Here is a 14,942-nt window from a genome sequence, read left to right on the forward strand (position 1 = left end):
AATTTTAGGCCCGACACTGGAGTGGCGCTTGAAAATAGCCTCAGTAGTTTGGGTGATGGCGCGGCGCGCCACTATCGCACCTGCAGGGTTTTAAACCCATTTTTCAGTTTTTTCTTGATAAAAGGACATTATGGACCTTTCCCACCCATCCTATATCAAACCTACTACATTAGGGATCACACTCTCTTCCCTATATCATTTTTCTCAGGATTTTTCTCTCCAAAAACATCCAAGAGCATTAAGAGCAAGAATTGGAGAAGAGAAGAAGAGTTAGGATTCAAGTTCTTCAAGTAAGGCTATCAAATCCTTGATTTGTTCTTCAAGTCAGGTATGTAAGGCTACTCACAACGTTGTATTGATTTCATCCACGTGCCCTACATCTTCATTGATTCGAGTTAAGTTGAGTTCTTGAGTTATCTATAATTTTTGTTGAGTTTAGTATATAAATTCGCATGTATTAATGATGTTTTTGAGTTGAGTTTTGTTGAGAGTATGGATTCATGTATTCATTCACATGAAATCAAGATGAGATTGCATTTTTGTCATAATTTCTCTTGAGGTTGAGATTGATGGTTTTTATGTATAATTAAAAAGTTATTCTTTTCAAAGTGAAATGATGTATTTTTTTTACTGAGTTTGATGAAATTGAATATAGAGTTAAATGAAGATTTTGGAGCAAGATGTTTGATGATGATGTGAATGATGTTTATTTTTAACAAAGGTAAAATGATTGATGAAGAGGTTATGTTGATGATGATGTTTTGAAATGAAATGGATTGGAATCTAATATGACTACATGATATGATTTACATAATTCGATTTGATTGGAATCTTATGAGCATTTTAAGTATAAATAATTGTTTGAGGAGTTTTAAAAATGATTTGTGAACGTTTTTGCATAAATTATTTTTGCACTACTTTGAGTTTAAAGAATGATTATTTTCATCTTTGATTTAGAAAGAGTTTAAGCATGATTTGAGTTTGAAAAGTCTCTTAATTATTATTTTGAGCATGAGTATTTTGAGTATAAACGAGTTGAGCATTTTTACATTAAAACGTTTATTTTGAGATAGAGTTGATGAGTTAAAATTATGTTTTAAATGCATCTAATATTTACTGCATTCATTGAATTGAGATTGAATCAAATTTAAAAAGAAGAGTTTGATGATTGAGATGGGTTGATTTTGAAAGAAGGTCCAATAAGACCAAATTGATTGAGTTTTGAAAAGAGTCCAATGAGACTGGATGAGTTGATTTGAAACTAAGTCCAAAGATACTAAATGAGTATTTTACTCACCTGATATATATGAACATATTGAGTCTTGGAAGGAGTATCGAGCACCGAATTGGGTAAGAGTATAGTCCCTACTCGAATTCCATGAACTACATAGCCAACGTAGGAGAGAATTGGACTGTTAAAGTCAGATGTTTCCCTATTTCATTGTCTTGACATGATAGGACTTGATTGATTATTGGGTCCATGCTTGGTTGATTCATTCATACTCTGACAAAGTATGGACGGACATGGCAACAACTTCGGCTTATTGTACTATCACTGGCTCATAGGTGATGTTTGTCGGTTAGAGAAACTCCCAAATTGAGTGGATTGCGCATGATATGATTGGTTTAATTGTGATTGTAGATGATTGAATCAAATTGTAAAATATTGATAAATTCTAATTTGCATATTTATTGAGTTGACTTTATTGTTGAGTTGATTGTAAATAATTGGATTGTATATAATTGAATTGTATTGGATGGTATGTGATTGGATTGTATATGATTGGATTGAATTGGATCAGATTGTATATGATTGGATTGGATCGGTTTGTATATGATTGGATTGGATCGAATTGTAAATGATTGGATTAGATTGGATGGTATGTGATTGGATTGTATACGATTGGATTGGATTGGATGGTATGTGATTGGATTGTATACGATTGGATTGGATCGGATTGTATATGATTGGATTAGTTCGAATTGTAAATGATTTGATTGAATTGGATTGTACATGATTGGATTGGATTGGATGGTATATGATTGGTTTCTGTCTAAACTGTGTTCTTACTTTAGACTTATGACACCTTGATTGAGTCTATCTTTCTGATTTGAGATATCTGAACTGATATTATTCTACCTTGATGTATGTTTCATTCTGCCATATTACATACTCGTACATTTCATGTACTGATGTCCATTTGGACCTGCATCGTTTCATGATACAGAGACAGATTTAAGAGATCATCAATAGGCGCACCATTGAGGATCTATTCACACTCAGCTTATTGGTGAGTCCTCCCCTACATTCGGAGGACACCACTTATGTTATTCTCTCGTTGAGTTTAGTCTTTCATTTTGATTTGAGGTAGCCATGAACATGTCATTGGCACCAATTAGATAGTAGTGATAGAGGCTTCATAGACTAGATAGTGATGGGTCGATTGAGTATTTTATTTACTTGAATTGTTCTCGTCAGACTCTTTTAATGACATAGATTGGAGTTTGATTTGTTGGCCCATTTTGACTCCTTTTGCTATAAACAAAAATCCCAAACCCACTTACAATACTTAATATGCAATACCTATACCAATACACCACTAACTGACCCTTCCTTAATTCCTACAATCCAACACACCCTTACAATATACTCCTCCATCGCCCCAAACAAAAAACACCAATTTCCCTATTTATTCAATACATTCCCTTAACTCTCATCATATACATACAATGCAATACGTAACAACCATGCAACCAAAGTGTATATAAGTTGGGAAGTATACTAATTTTACTCTAAAAAGGAAAGAAAAAATCTCTTCCTAATTTACCAAAGTTTCTATCGAGTCGGAAAAGGTTCTGGAATATGAAGTTTTTCGGTTGGGTGTAATTCTCTCTGAGGAGGTTCCGTTCGTGGTGTTAGAAAGCTTCTCCACAGCTCGTCGTCCCCAAATTCGCTGCTTCGGAAAAGGTAGCATTTTCATTTTTACTTCTCATCTGCTTTTCGAATGATGTGCTACTATGTGTTGGATTTTGTCCCTATTATGAATAGAAAAAGGGTGTTAGTATGATTTGGTTGTTGTTCTGTTTAAGTATGCATTTGATAGTGAATGTTTGACTAAAATGAAATCTGTATGCGACAAATTCCTATGTTTTCTGACCATAATTTTATTGGTTTATGCCTATAGTATTCAAATATCATTGCTTGGTATATAAATTTCTCCCATGTGGTTGATTTATTGCCAGCCTGCCAATTATTCTTTATCTTAGTGTTTCTATCTTCTATATGAATTTAATAATTGGGTGTAATTTATTTTCATCATAAAATTCCAAATATTAGTTAGATTTGATCATCTAGTATATATCTCATTTGATTTATTTTGTTTACTGTCCTTTGTGTGAAAGATTTCCGCAGAGAGTAATGGAAGAGGCGATCCCAGGATTTGAAGATGGGGAGGAGACACCACTATTTCTAACATACGATTCTTCTAAACTCAAAAAATGCAAAAAATTATGGACAAAGTATAAATATCAAAATGAACAGAAGTCATTAATTTAGTACTAATATAATAAAAGTAGATCATCTATTTATACTTGACATTGACTCATTTTCATATTCTGAAAACGGTCAATAATAGTATCATTACTTATATTTACAAATATTTCCTTCTCGATGTAACAAACTAAACAATCGTTTAAAATTTCATCACCAATACTACTACGTAGTTCATTCTTGATATGATTCATGGCTGAGAATGCTCTCTCCACAGTTGTAGTAGCAACAGATAAAATCAATGTCAACTTCACAAATAAGTATACAAGAGAATAAGTCTGCACAAGATTTGCATTAACCAATGCTTCTGCCAAATCACCAATTCCTTTCTAATCAGAGAATGTAGAATCACCACGCCGCATGTGTATTATGAAAGTATCAAGTTGATAAGTAAGATCTCGAAGTTTTAGTTCACCAAACTCATCTGGATAATGCTTGGTCAAAGTCATTATTTTTTCCTTATCAAAATTAGCAAAAGCATTAGCCAGACAGCTTGTGCAAACAAAAATTTTCAAGAGACAAAAAAACCAAAACTTGTACGCCAAGTTGATAAGTCTTTTTTTAAAAATAAATAAATAAAAATTGATAACCGTGCCACCGTGGTGTCCAGGACAGCTAGTGCACACTTAGACTAATTATACGGAATAACTATCACCTTCCACTAGCAACAATTACTAGGTAATAGAACAAACGGAAAGAAATCACCTGATGATAGTTTGAACCTGAGACCTTGTAATTCTCAACCCACTTTTATACCACACCCTTGATAAGTCATATTTGGGAAGAAGCAATTTTTGTTGACCAGGCAGAGAAGTTCGTTATTATAGATGTTGAAGCATATTCAGAAAATGTGTCTTATTTTATGAACATGTATTCATCTCAGTCAGTTAGAACTCTAAACCCAAAATTAAGTTCTAAAAAACACTAAAAACATGTTACAGAAACGAATAAATAAATCCAAACATAAAATAGCCTTTTAATTTTTATTTGAAGGTCAAAATTTGCAATAAACCAGTACAAACTGCTCTAACATGTTGCAAAGTACTCAAGATCATAGCAAGATGAAGTTTAAGGATTACCTCTTCGGTCATAATATCCTTTGACTTTTGTTGACATGAATGATCTTCTACTATGATTTTCCTGAGATAATCTGGTTCACAGAGTTAATGAAATAGAGGTGAGAAGAAGGCAATAAAAAGAAACAGAAGAACAAAAATCATTTGGCATTTATTAAATTTGCATCTAACTATGATCTTGCAACTACAAAGTAGAAAATGGATATTCAAAACCCTTCAGCATGGCAATTGTTTGTGTATTCCTTACCCAAACATTACTTATTTTATAATGCTGCCCTTCACATGGCTAAAACAAGGCAAGCGAACGCAACAAGAAAGTATCAGCATGACATTCATAAACATCAAGTGCACTCTATTACGTTAATGAAGAAGAAACAAAAGATCACAACTGACATTCAAATGATTCTAAAGACGAGGTTAGATTTGTGACAAAATATGATCACGTCACGTGCTAAACTAAACTTAGAAGGAAATAGATATGTGTTACTCCTAGCTTAAATTGTCCAAAAGATTCAATATTTCATAGACAACTGAATATATCTGGTAGTCAAAGATACCCGGTACTTGTGTTGGTGGGAGGTAGCATGTACTTGCTGAATAGTAGAAGGTACACACAAGTGGGCCCGAACACCACCGTCATTAAAAAATATAAAGACAACTATGATGAAACTAACATGTGGAGACATGATCATGGAACAATTTCAACATTACATCTACGTCCATGCAACCAAAGTTCTCCTTTAATTAATCACTCCTTGGTAAGGATTGGGTTGATCTTGTCAGTTCTAGCATTCCATTTACCAATGATATAACTACGACTTCAGAAACCAACAAGAAGATTATTCTGGTAGCAATTTGTAAGTTAAAATCAGTTGTTATTGGTTCTAAGAAAAAATAGAAAATGATAATACTTGATGACAACAATAATAAAAATACCCGAAGATAACTAAATAGCAATAAAAATGATATTACTAGCCTGTATACACATAAGGAAACTCACCATTATTCATCTTTTTTAAAAAAGGGGATAGTCATCATCTTTTCACATATTAAGAGTGAGATAACATCTGATTTCTAAGAAAAAGGAGACTGGAATAAAAATTCAAAATATCAAAATTGTTGTACCTCCTCCAAAGGCCTGCCTAGAAAGCTCAAGCAACATGCTAATTGCAATCAGCTTGTGCAATTGCATTGGGCGCCATTTCTTTTGCAGGGATGATAAGGAAATTGTATTATTGCGAAAGCGTAGCCGAATAAACCAAACAAAAGAAATATTCACTTCTTATTATTCGAGTGAAGCTCTGGTATCATGTCAAGGACAGAAGAATTCTCCCTTACAACATCTACCAAAAAACCAGCTGTAGTTGCATCAAATGAGAAGCCCCTTCCAGCCATTTCCTTCATAAAAGATGCCATTTCACTAATTTTGTTGCACTTGAGAAATCCTTGCAAAATAACATTATAAGTGACATCGTTTGGAGAACAACCGCTTACTTCCATTTTTTTTTAGAATATCTTTAGCTTCATCAAACAACCCTTCAAGACAAAATCCATTTATCATTACGGTGTATGTTCTCACATCTGGGAGCAATCCAATAAAAGAAAGCTTCTTGAAAACAGCACGCGCTTCGTCGAGTTTACCATTTTTGCACAATCCATTAATGACAACACTATAAAATGAAATATCAGTATATTCTCTCTTTCTTGCTAACTTATTAAAGAGTGAAATAGCTTCTTCAACGAGTCCATACTTAAAATAACCATTGAGCAAAATGGCATGAGTGTATATATTCGGCTTGGTCCCCACAACTAGCATCTCAGCGTAAATTTGTTTTGCTTCACCAGTTCTTCCAACTTCAAACAGACCTTGCAAGATAGTATTGTAGGTAACAATATCAGGTTTTGATCCCTTTCTAGAAATTTCACAAAACAATTGCATGGCCTTAGCCAAATTCTTTTTCTTACAATATCCATTTATTAGTATTGAGAAGTTCTCATCTTTGTGACTTCAGCAGTGGAACTCCTAAAGCAGAAGAAAGTGTGAATTCTGCTTCTGAAGGAAGCAAAACCCCCAAAGTTCTCATCTTTGTGACTTCAGCAGTGGAACTCCTAAAGCAGAAGAAAGTGTGAATTCTGCTTCTGAAGGATTGAGAAGAAGGAACCTGCAACTTGAAGCAATTTTTGAGCCACATTTACTGCTGCACTAGAAGATTCCCTTATACTGCACTACTTCTTCTTCTTCTTTCTTTTTCTTTTCTTTCCTTTTGCTTGTTTTTCAACGAATACCTCCAGATCTGTTCAGACTTGGCCTAGATCTATTGATTTCCGGCGTCGTCTCGCGGTTTTCCATTTTCCGGCGTGAACAGTGTTTCCGGCGTGAACAGTATTTCCGGGGTGAACAGTGTTTCCGGTTTGAACAGTGTTTCCGGCGTGAATCAGGTTCTTTTCAACTGGAGTTGGTACCTCCGGTTTATCTATATTTTTGTTCATACACTTATCGTTGCATTTTGCTAACTTTAGATTTTTGAATAATTTATTAATTCCTACATATTTTCGTGGCTTTAGATAGTGATGGTAGATTAAGGTCATGTTCTCATTCAGGGACGGGGTCGGGGACGAGGGTAAGGAGGGGTAAGTGGGTTAAAGGAGCGTCTAGACTGAGAGTTGGTTCTTGGAATATTGGAACGTTAACGGGCAAATCCATAGAGCTAGTTAAAATTCTAAAGAAGAGAAAGATTAATATAGCTTGTGTGCAAGAGACCAAATGGGTAGGTTCTAAAGCTAGGGAGGTAGACGGGTATAAGCTTTGGTTTTCAGGTAGATCAAAATATAGGAATGGGGTAGGCATTTTAGTAGACAATGATCTAAGGGATCAGGTAGTGGAGGTTAGGAGAGTCAACGATAGGATGATGTCGATTAAGGTGGTCGTTGAAGGGAGCACATTCAACATTATTAGTGCTTATGCGCCACAAGCGGGCTTAAGAGAGGAGGATAAGAGGCGCTTTTGGGAGGATTTGGACGAGTTAGTGGGAGGTATACCACCTACTGAGAAGCTTTTCGTGGGAGGGGATTTCAATGGACACATCGGGTCTATTTCAGGAGGGTATGATGATGTGCATGGAGGCTTTGGCTATGGGGTCAGAAATGTAGGAGGCCTTTCACTTTTGGAATTCGCAAGAGCTTTTGGGTTGGTCATAGCCAATTCGAGTTTCCCAAAGAAGGAAGACCACTTGGTAACATTCCATAGTTCGGTGGCTAAGACTCAGATAGACTTTTTACTCTTGAGGAAGGTCGATATAGGTCTGTGCAAAGACTGTAAGGTCATTCCGATAGAAAACCTTACAACCCGACATAAGCTTTTGGTGATGGATTTAGGGATCAAGATGATGAGGAATAAGAGGGTCGGGGATGATCGATCTAGGATCAGATGGAGGAGTTTGACCACTGCAAATGCCTTGGAGATGGGAGAGAAGTTGAAGGCCATGGGGGCCTGGGATAGTAATGGGGATGCGACAAGTATGTGGGATAGGACGGCTAGTTGTATTAGGACTGTGGCAAGGGAAGTGTTGGGAGTCTCGACTGGTAGTCGTAGTCGGCATCGAGGAGACTGGTGGTGGAATGGAGAAGTGCAAGAAAAGGTGGAAGCAAAGAAGATGGCGTACGCAAAGTTGATAGAAAGCACAGATGAGGTGGAGAAGTGGACGAATAGGGAACTTTATAAAATAGCGAGAAAGGAGGCGAAGTCGGCGGTTTCGACGGCAAAAACAACAGCTTTTGAACGCCTTTATGCTGAACTAGAAGAGAAAGGTGGGGATAGAAAATTGTTCAGGCTAGCCAGGGCGCGGGAGAGAAGAGCACGCGATGTGGACTAAGTGAAGTGCATTAAGGACGAGCATGGAAAAGTATTGGTAGACGAGACCCTCATTAAACAGAGATGGCAGTCCTATTTCCATAAACTCTTGAATGAGGAAGGGGACAGAGACTTTGTGTTGGGAGATTTAGAACATACAGAGAGGCGTTGCGATTTTGGGTATTGCAGGAGTATTAAGGTCGAGGAGGTTAAGAGTGTCGTTCGTAGGATGCGCTGGGGAAGAGCAACCGGACCTGACGAGATTCCTGGGGAATTTTGGAAGAGCACGAGCTCGGTAGGTTTGGAGTGGTTGACTAGGTTATTTAATGTCATCTTTAAAACGGCAACGATGCCCGAAGAATGGAGGTCGAGCATAATGATCCCTCTATACAAAAACAAAGGGGATATCCAGAGTTGCAACAACTATAGAGGTATTAAGCTACTAAGCCATACTATGAAACTGTGGGAAAGAGTGGTAGAGATGAGGGTGAGGAGAGACGTGTCTATTTCAGAGAACCAGTTTGGATTTATGCCGGGATGCTCAACTACAGAAGCCATCCATCTTATGAGGAGACTGGTGGAGCAGCATAGGGAGAGGAAGAGGGACTTGCATATGGTATTCATCGACCTAGAAAAGGCTTATGATAAAGTCCCAAGAGAAATACTATGGACATGTTTGAAGGCTAAAGGTGTACCTATGGCATACATTAGGGTGATCAAGGACATGTACGAGGGAGCCAAAACCAGGGTAAGGACAGTAGGAGGGGACTCAGAGCACTTCCCAGTGGTGATGGGGTTGCATCAAGGATCAGCTCTTAGTCCTTTTTTATTTGCCTTGGTGATAGATGGATTGACGCGACAAATTCAAGGTGCGGTGCCATGGTGTATGCTTTTCGCGGATGACATAGTCCTGATCGATGAGACTCGCCGCGGAGTTAACGCTAAGCTGGAGGATTGGAGACATACCTTGGAGTCTAAAGGGTTTAAGTTGAGTAGGATAAAGACAGAGTACTTAGAGTGCAAGTTCAGTGAGACACCTCAGGAGGTTGACGTTGAAGTTAGGCTTGGTGCTCAGGCCATCCAAAAGAGAAGTAGTTGCAAGTATCTTGGGTCTATCATGCAAGGCAGCGGGGAGATTGACGATGATGTCACACATCGTATTGGGGTAGGGTGGATGAAATGGAGGCTCGCTTCCGGAGTGCTATGTGACAAGAATGTGCCACCAAAACTTAAGGGCAAGTTCTACAAAGTGGTGGTTAGACCGGCTATGCTGTATGGGGCGGAGTGTTGGCCAGTTAAGACTTCTCACATTCAAAAGATGAAAGTTGCTGAGATGAGAATGCTGAGATGGATGTGTGGGCACACCAGGAGCGACAGGATTAGAAATGAGGCTATTCGGGATAAGGTAGGAGTGGCCTCGGTGGAAGACAAGATGCGGGAAATACGACTGAGATGGTATGGACATGTGAAGAGGAGAGACACAGATGCGCCAGTGCGGAGGTGTGAGAGGCTGGCCATGGATGGTTACAGAAGAGGTAGGGGTAGGCCGAAGAAGTATTGGGGAGAGGTGATTAGACAGGACATGGCGCAGTTACAGCTTACGGAGGACATGACCTTAGATAGGAGGGTGTGGAGGACCCACATTAGGGTAGAAGTCTAGTTCATAGTCTCGTTATTCTTCTCTATTCATAGGTGTAGTAGTGCATTACGATCTCTTGCGCTTTGACTTCTGATTTCTGTTATTTCTGTTATTATTTATTACTTTCTATGCTTTGATTACTCAATTTTACCTGTGACGCTTTCATTATTTATTTAATCGTTATTTGTTATTAGTCTTTATTTATTTGTATTTATTTGTTATCTATTTGTTATTTGTTTGTTGTTTTTCTCATAAAGCTTTTAATTTTCTATTCTTATCTAACATTTTTTATGCATTTATGCTTTTACTGAGCCGAGGGTCTCCAGGAAACAGCCGTCCTACCTTGGTAGGAGTAAGGTCTGCGTACATTCTACCCTCCCCAGACCCCATGTTGTGGGATTTCACTGGGTTGTTGTTGTTGTTGTTGTTGTATCCATTTATTAGTATGTTAAAGCTAAAAATGTTAGGCTCAATGCCCTTCTCTATCAAGATTTCAAAAATTCTTCTTGCGCTATCTAGTTGACCACACAAACAATATCCATCCATAATCGCATTGTAGGTGATTATATTAGGCTCTACACCCTTTTCGACCATGAGTTTCACTATTTCCTCGGCATCTTCGACTTTTCCATCTTTGCATAGTCCATGTATTAGTATGTTGAAGGTGCGCACATTTGGATAAATATTAAGGTTCACCATCTCAGAGAACAATATCTTAACCTTTCCCCACTGACCCATCCTACACAATCCATCAATTATTGTATTATACGTGACTATATTTGGAGGAATACCTCTCTGCTTCATCTCAACCATCTCAGAGAACAAAATCTTAACTTTTTCCCACTGACCAATCCTACACAAACCATCAATTATTGTATTATACGTGACTATATTTGGAGGAATGCCTCTCTGCTTCATCTCATTCAAAAGAGTGATAGCAGCATCTAAGTTTCCATCTTTGCAAAGGGCATCAACAGCAATGTTGTAGATATATATGTTGGGCTTAGTGTTCCCTTGTTCCATTAAACGGAGCAAACTTAAAGTCTTGTCAGTATGGCCCGTTTTGCTGAGCCCATTCATGACGGTTGCATACATGACTTCATCGGGCTCACAAATCTTCTCTCTCACCAATTTTTTGAACAATTCAACTGCATCTTTGACCTTATTTTCAGCAAAGATTCCTCTTAATAGGGTGGTAAAGGTGACAATACCAAATGGAATGCCATTCTTCAAGTAAATGGGTAACACCGAAAATGCACAATCAGAGCGATGCATCAGACAATAACTATTAATCACGATATTCAAGATGAATTCACTAATTGGGATACCCAATTTCTGCATTTCTCGAAAAAGAGAAAGGACAGCAGAGTAATGCTTCATACTTATCATATTCTTAAACAATTTAGAGAAATGGACAACTGAAGGAAGAGGTTTCATTCTAACCATTTGATTGAAGAGATTCACAGCATCATCTAAACTCTTTACTTTGTCAAAATTGCTACTGTTTAACCCAACTTTACCCTTTACTGTAATTGCGGAAGCAGAATGTGAATTAGGGAAGAAAGAGATAAAGGGAATAGCATTGCCATTTCGCAGAGAAATTCTCTTCATCTTCAATGGCTAATGGATGTGTCAGTGTTGCTCTGCTCAGCGTGCCCTAATGTAGCTTGTTGTTTTTGTTGGATAATCTAAGATCTTGAAAAATGTTTTGAACAATAAGTAATTAATTTTTAACGTAAAAGAAAAAAATAATTATATTTTCTTGATATTTTTTTGATATGTTAAAAGTAACATTACAAAATTACATGTTGGACTAATATTAATTTAATCAATAAATTAATATTTATTAATTGAAAGATTGTTTTGATTTTCGCTTAAGATTAATTTTCATATAAGAGAAAATGTATTTATTTCGTGTGCTTTTTGGAAATTTTTAGAATATTTTACTAAGTAAAAAAGTTAATAATTCTTATAAATTATTACTTTTTCTAATGTAATTTATATCATTTTTTTAATTGATCCCAAAAAGAATGTCATGCTTCCTTGTTCAATTTTAGTTATTACATATTTCTTAACAAATAATGATTATTATGAGTATATGTATTATCATCATTATCATATTAATTGATTTATAGTGTTAGATTTTGGCTCTATATTTGAGGTAGAGGTCAGATTTGTATACATTTTATCCTCTCCACTAAGGGTGTGCATAAATTAGTTCGTTCAATTTTATATATTATCGGTTCAGTTTATCGATTTTTAATTTTGAAATATGCTAAACCAATAACAAATCAATAAGATATTTTTTTATTGATTTTCAGTTTATCTTTTTTGGTCCCTAATGGTTCGATTTTCGATTTAACCAATATAAAAATATTCATAAAATAATTATATGACTTTTTCAACAATTTGGCGCGAGAAGACAATAATATAACTTTACGGAATGCTCATAAAATTGAAACAATAATGAATTAGTGACTAACATGAAAAGAATCTTACAAGTGCAACACGTATAAAAAAAACTAAGACAATAATGTGAATTGAAGGCTATATTACAAAGGTAGTAACCAATAAAGTATTGATATTAAAGCTTGATATTTATTTAGGTGTAACTAGTAAATTACTATTGTTTTAATAAGCTATCAGTTTACCCAATAACTCAATATTAAAAATCAATATCGAATCAATAACCTGATGATTTTTTTTATAAAACCATAAAAAGCCTATTAACCAAATAACATTTTTTCGATTCGATTTATTGGTCGGTTTGATTTTTGCACACCCCTACTCTCCACAATCTACTTTATGGAATTATATAGGTATGTTGTTGTTTTGTTGGATAATCTTAGATCTTGAAAAATGTTTTGAACAACAAGTAATTAATTTTGAGAGTAAAAAAAAACGTAATTGTATTTTCTTGATATTTTCTTGATATGTTAAAAGTAACATTACAAAATCTTCTCATATTTTTTAAATTTCGTACCGAGTCAAACTGCATTAAATAATTGTGAGAAAAAAATATATTTTAAAATGTGAAAAAATGGAGATTTTTTAACTATTTTGTTTTATTTATCATTTGTACACGAATTATAATGGATGGTCAAATTTAATCTATTTGGGATTGGAAACATAATTTTTTATATTAGCTTAATTTCTTCAAAATTAAATAATTTTTATTTTTGGACTATAATTTAATTCACCCGATCCAATATTTTGATTCATTTTGATTGAATAGCTTAATGCATCTTTTTGAATTCCACATGTTAAGTATAGTCAATAAATATATCATTGCCCAATTAGTAGAAATTTCAATGTTTGATTATTCAAATTGAGTTTATTTTGTCACTTCTACGAAAATTAATAATAAACATCTTTTTATCCACCATAAATGTAAAAAGTTTCAATTCTAAAAGTTTTATGTGACACTTTAAAAGTGATAGATTAGTCTAATATATAATATTTACCTACATTATTTAAAATCAAATTTTATTTGCAAAGCATTCTTATTACAATCTATTTTTTATTGATTTAGCGGAAAAAAATTTGTCTTCACAATATACGAGTTAACTACGTACAACAACAACAACAACCCAGTGCAATCCAACATCGTAGGGTCTGGGGAACGAGTTAACTACGTACGGTTACTAATAAAAGAAAAGGTCTAGATACACACGATCCTCCTCAATCTTGCTTGCAGGAATACATTGGATCTATTGTTGTGGTTTTGTTTTTAGTTTTTGTGTGATGGTGCCCAATTGTTTGAGAATAATAATTTATTTGATGTATTATTTAATATTTAATGTAAAAACAAATACTCTGGATATCTTTTTACTTAACAAAAGTTCCATGGCTAGTAACATGAAAATTCACTTACTATTGATAAAGAAAATATATTATCCATCATACACATTCGAATACTCCAAATGTGTGGATAAATTCAAGTAAGTTAATTTGAATTTGAAATGATTTTTGAGAAATTACATCAATATCCAATTTTTACATAAAATAATCTCCAAATCTTCACAGCTCTATAAAATAAATTACCTCAATAAACAAAGATTTTTCAATATATTCTAATTGAGAACATGAGAATGAAGGGATGATCAAGAGGTGTCCAATGCCATAAAAAATAATGTAATAGCATGTACAACGTTTTCAATGGACCACCCTTTATCATATCACTCTTAATCAACTATTGAGATATGCTTGATGTGGTTATCTGTTTTAATAAATTATTGATATACGCTTAACGTAGTTATCTGTCAAGTGTAGTGTTGTATCAGAAAGATAAAAATATAACAATGAAAAAAAAGATTTGAAGCATGAGAGGTCATTGACCTTAAAAAAATAGTTGAGATGTATTATATACGCGTATACGCTCGTGTTTTTTAAGAATATACTAAAGCCAAAATAGGCATTGCAAATCGATAGCCACTTTCAAAGAAGATAAATTTATAGTGGTCGAAGAAAGAAAGTTTTAAAAAAAGGGCATAACACGTGTCTCATTTTGAATTTCAAATATAAATTTAGGTTTCAGATTTCAATAAAAATAAAATCTATCTTAGAAATAACTATATCAACTCAAAAAATAAAAATAGTCTTTTATTCGAAGATCCGTCCCAAACAACGATTTCAAGTCACTTACTTAGAAGTATTAACCATATATCTTAGAAGATTACTTTTTTTTAGATAAATCCTCAATTGGCTTGGCAAAAATAAGAATTTTCTACACAAAATTGAATTTTGAAATAACATACAACCATAGGGTAAGAAGAAACTTGATAAGGGGAGGCAAAATGATGAGAGGCAAAGTGTAATGAATATTTA

At 35.0% G+C, this 14,942-nt stretch overlaps 1 pseudogene; it reads right to left on the reverse strand.

Moving 5' to 3' along the window:
• Positions 1 to 3,526: 3,526 nt before the first annotated feature.
• On the reverse strand, positions 3,527 to 11,771 carry LOC129901571 (pentatricopeptide repeat-containing protein At1g63330-like; annotated as a pseudogene).
• Positions 11,772 to 14,942: the final 3,171 nt, after the last annotated feature.

The sequence above is a fragment of the Solanum dulcamara genome, chromosome 8 (genome assembly GCF_947179165.1).
Source record: "Solanum dulcamara chromosome 8, daSolDulc1.2, whole genome shotgun sequence".
In the NCBI taxonomy this organism is placed as follows: Eukaryota; Viridiplantae; Streptophyta; class Magnoliopsida; order Solanales; family Solanaceae; genus Solanum; species Solanum dulcamara.